This window comes from Schistocerca serialis, chromosome 3 (assembly GCF_023864345.2).
Source record: "Schistocerca serialis cubense isolate TAMUIC-IGC-003099 chromosome 3, iqSchSeri2.2, whole genome shotgun sequence".
Lineage (NCBI taxonomy): Eukaryota > Metazoa > Arthropoda > Insecta > Orthoptera > Acrididae > Schistocerca > Schistocerca serialis.
This window is the reverse complement of record NC_064640.1, coordinates 937,808,388-937,813,474: the sequence shown is the minus strand read 5'-3', so window position 1 is coordinate 937,813,474 and position 5,087 is coordinate 937,808,388. Positions and strand designations below refer to the sequence as shown.

At 43.3% G+C, this 5,087-nt stretch overlaps 1 long non-coding RNA gene across 1 annotated transcript; it reads right to left on the bottom strand.

Moving 5' to 3' along the window:
- Window positions 1-375: 375 nt before the first annotated feature.
- On the bottom strand, window positions 376-1,303 carry LOC126469625 (uncharacterized). Its single transcript, XR_007586030.1, has 3 exons — window positions 959-1,303; window positions 700-810; window positions 376-541 (listed from the first exon to the last, which is right to left on the bottom strand). It is a non-coding gene; the product is annotated as an uncharacterized LOC126469625 (long non-coding RNA).
- Between the last annotated feature and the right edge of the window lie 3,784 nt (window positions 1,304-5,087).

Genomic DNA, 5,087 nt, shown 5'->3' with positions numbered 1-5,087 from the left:
ACCTGGTGTTCTACATGGCAACTTCACACACAAGAACTTTTTGCCGACACTACTACCACCTACATAAGTAAGCTTTTTCTGTGTTACTTTCAAGTAATGCACTTAAGCTATTCCTGATTTAACTGGATGATGTGTACTTCCCACTTTCATATCAACAGCCTCAAAATGCACATTGTAGACTTCGGGATATGTTACAGATCAGTGCCACACCAAGATTGTGGAGAAAGGGGGGGGGGGGGGGGCGGCATGTCACTCTCCAACAAGTGTTTACCAATAAGTAAGTGGCGGAAAATTACGGGTATTGGACGGCTTAACATGTGGAAAATGAGATTTTTATTATTCACTCACTGTATATATCATTTATTATTCCTTTAAAATCGCACAACAACTTCAATAAAACACAGTTTCATCATTCACACACTTATTTCACTTTTAAACTGCAAATCCTCTACGAGCTGTCTTGAATCTTCACGAGTCTCTCTCAACAGCCTTGATGTGGATAGATACGTACAGCAACCAGTAATCAGAGTCAGAACTGCGTCTGCAAAAACACAAGGATTTTAAACAATTTTTGCTGTCACTAATTACTAGCAATATAATTGACAGAGTAGATTGCTAATATTTGCTATAATGAATATCACATTTGCAAGAACGATCTCACTGAAGTAATTAAGTCCATCGAAACGCTTAGAAACGAACCTCTCATCTGACGAAAACGGTCTAAAGACGCAGTGACAATTTCTTCAGATCTGTTGACAATGATATTTTGAGTTATCACTTTACTGAGTGACTGAAATGTAGTTCAGGTACCTGTGAACATAACAATATGTTAGAATTCATTTTCTAAACACGGTACTGTACAGCTACTTACATATTAATTACACTATTAATATTTTCACAGTTGTTTCTTTAATAAAAAATTAAAGCCAACGGAAGAAAAAACGTAAAACATACTTACCAATGACAGGTTTGTTGAGATGCAATTTTCTGTGTGGACAGATGTAACTTTTTCATACAGCGGTAAGTCGCAGAAATCGCAGGAGTCACAGAAATCGCAGAAGTAGCAGAAGTCACAGAAATCGCAGAAGTCGCAGAAATCGCAGGAGTAACAGAAATCGCAGAAGTAGCAGAAATCGCGGAAGTAGCAGAAATAGCAGTGGCGGAAGGATACACGACCTATGTTCCTTAACTGCGACAAATCACAGTTAAGAATAACAGATACTGAAAAGTAGCATTCACAGAAATCACTGATATCGGAAAATCGCAGTTTAGCCCATCACTACTCCGTACTGCTGCTCGTGCGGCTGCTCGACAACTGACGCCGCCTGGTGACAAACGTTATTCATGCAGCTGCTGTTATCAAACCCACAACATCCTGCTGCCGCGCGATATCAGTATACGCTTGGCAACCGGAAGTGAATTATAGCGCACCGCGTATGTCACTTCAGCGATCCTGCCAGACACAAATATTCTCACTTTTTCTCATAGCGTAGAAGATAATGGGCGAATCTCCTCAGTCGTTCGCTCTGGTTCGAGCCTTGCTGCTGAGCCATGTCCAGTTTTTGTTACCCTCTCTTGTTCGCTTTGAGGAAAGCAAACGAAAAGCACGTTTGGCAACACCGTTTCTGGCAGGCTACTCGATTTGAGCATCAACGACCTGATTGGTTGACTTCAATGCTAATTAAATCGGAAACGATAAAGGGTATCGAATTTTCTTCTTAACAATTATTTCTCAGCAAAACCAGCCCTAAAATATCCTTACAAGCTTTTCAGATTGGTTCTGACTACCCTGGTGTATAAAGACCAAGGTACGTCGTAGAAAATTGTAGATTCAGAAATAGTTTCATTTGAATTTGTCAGTGATTTTCTGCGAGATGGACATCATAATTCTGGACGTCTAGATGAGTAGTCGCAATCACATAATATGTAATTTGTTAGACGATCGATACGTAGGTATTGAGCTGGAGATTAGGAAGGGATAACGGTATATGACATACGAGAGCAGCCGGATGACCAGTGGGAATGCGTAGGGCGCGGTTGTGTCTGTTCTGGTCACCTTTCGCTGGGCATTTCCACTTTTTGTACTGATACACTCAGGCAACAGGGTTAACAGTCGACCGCACAGTCCATGACTGCAGTACCTCTGACCACTCGGTTAATCCCGCGCGGCGCACTTAATTCAGCTTCGCATCGTACTCAACGCTAGCTTCCTAGCATGAGAGAAATAAGGCAAACAATTGTAGCAACAAAATAATAACCGCCTTCTCACAAATATACAGGGCAGTCAGAAACACTTCTCTCAAACACTTCTCTCAAATGGATTTGGCTCCAAAAGCAAGCGGGTGCTTTTCTCCTTCTTCAATACGTTTTTTTCTCTACATGATTACTCTGCAATTCACATTTACGTGCTTGGCAGAGGGTTCATCGAACCACAACCATACTGTCTCCCTACCATTCCACTCCCGAACAGCGCGCGGAAAAAACGAAAACCTAAACCTTTCTGTTCGAGCTCTGATTTCTCTTATTTTATTTTGACGATCATTCCTACCTATGTAGGTTGGAATCAACGAAATATTTACGCATTGTCTCGAAATTTGGTAGAAAATCCGAAGAAATTCTGGTCGTATTTAAAGTACACAAGCGGCAAGACGCAGTCAATACCTTCGATGCGCAGTGGCCATGGTACTGTTACCGACGACTGTGCCGCTAAAGCGGAGTTATTGAACGCAGTTTTCCAAAATTCCTTCACCAGGCGCTAATGACTATAGAAGTTTTGCGCCCCAAAACCAAAACCAAACCTTCACCAGGAAGACGAATAGAACATTCCAGAATTTGAAACACGAACAGCTGCTAGCATGAGTTTCTTAAAAGTAGATACCTTAGGGGTTGCGAAGCAACTCAAATCGCTTGATACGGGCAAGTCTTCAGGTCCAGATTGTATACCGATTAGGTTCCTTTCAGATTACGCTGATACAATAGCTCCCTACTTAGCAATCATATACAACCTTTCGCTTACCGATAGATGTGTACCTGCAGATTGGAAAATTGCGCAGCCCACCAGTGTTTAAGAAGGGTAGTAGGAGTAATCCATCGAACTACAGACCTATATCATTGACGTCGGTTTGCAGTAGGGTTTTGGAGCATATACTGTATTCAAACATTATGAATCACCTCGAAGGGAACGATCTAATGATACGTAATCAGTATGGTTTCAGAAAACATCGTTCTTGTGCAACGCAGCTAGCTCTTTAGTCGCACGAAGCAATGGCCGCTATAGGCAGGGGATCTCAAGTTGATTCCGTATTTCTAGATTTCCGGAAAGCTTTTGACACCGTTCCTCACAAGCGACTTCTAATCAAGCTGCGGGCCTATGGGGTATCGTCTCAGTTGTGCGACTGGATTCGTGATTTCCTGTCAGGTAGGTCGCAGTTCGTAGTAATAGAGGGCAAATCATCGAGTAAAACTGAAGTGATATCATGTGTTCCCCAGGGAGGCGTCCTGGGACCTCTGCTGTTCCTGATCTATATTAATGACCTGGGTGACAATCTGAGCAGTTTTCTTAGGTTGTTCGCAGATGATGCTGTAATTTACCGTCCAGTAAAGTCATCCGAAGACCAGTATCAGTTGCAAAGCGATTTAGAAAAGATTGCTGTATGTTGTGGCAGGTGGCAGTTGACGCTAAATAACGAAAAGTGTGAGGTGACCCAAAATGTGCGGGTGCAATACCATTCCCGAAGGCGGCAATATCTTCACCAATTCAACTGGAGCAGGAGAGAACTGTCTCCGATTTCCTCGTATACCAGCGATATTCTTCCTCCTTTTTTATCATCACAACGCAAATCCGCTTTGTGTCTTACACAAACAGGCCTGAACGTATTTCGCTTGCTATCGGGAGGGCACCTGTGCCGGGGAGGGGAGAGCCACCTGCGAAACTGGGCGACCCCGGAACCGCAGCGGCTCACCATTAACATAGTAATGACGAGTAACAAGCTACCTGCGAGGGCGAAGGGCTGCGGCCGAGGGGATGCTGGCGCGGGATCTTCCCAGCCGATAGCCGCACCTGAGCGCAGCAAGCGCTCCCCTTCTCCCAGAGCTGAGAGCTCGCACCTGGCCGCTCCCCGTCATCCCCTGCTCCCTGCCGTCCTTTATCTTTACCTCCTAATTCGGTTCAGCTCCTTCCCGTCCACTTCAGCTACCTCATTACCTACTAAATTATCCGCGCAGCCGACGGTCATCCTGGAGTTATCAGATTCTTAGCAGCGCGTACAACTACCTGATTGTATGAGTAATAGGAGGAGTACAAAATTGTTAAGGCTTTCGTGGCCACTTGTTGACAAATATCACACTGCCTTCTGTCTCGGGTTCTGTCTCTCTTGTTTGACGATTTCTCCAGCGTTTCGTCAACACGAGTGACTGCCATCGTCAAAGCTTCGCGCTTCATTGATGGTGGTGACTGGACACTTCTGGATTCCTTTTCGTCTCTTCTTCGTTTACGTCAAATTAAAAAAGATTAATTCCACGGAGAAGTTGATCTTGTGTGTAAGATAGGGGCACAGAGTAGATATAAAAGAAGCTATATCAAATTTATTTTTTCATGGATTGCTTTTTTCGATGAATCGTGAAAAATTCTGTCACATTATTAGGCAAAAATATTGCAACAGATAATACATATTAATAGAATAACATTTCTACACTTGGGCACAGAAAGGAATGAAATTTCAAATGTACATTTGGTCATCTAGAACGTTCTAGTAGTAATGATTCTATAACACCCACATTAACAACGAGCATTCTTCGGTGTTGTAATGCGAACAGTAATTAAGGATGTATACTGTGCTTTGTAACACGTGCTTCTTAAAATAGCTTTCGAACATTTCATCACTTATATTTTTTGCCAACCTACTGTCACTTAGCTAATAAGATAACATCGTAATTTGCATGAAATGCGCCGGCCGGAGTGGCCGTGCGGTTCTAGGCGCTACAGTCTGAAGCCGAGCGACCGCTACGGTCGCAGGTTTGAATCCTGCCTCGGGCATGGAGGTGTGTGATGTCGTTAGGTTAGTTAGGTTTAATTAGTTCTAAGTTCT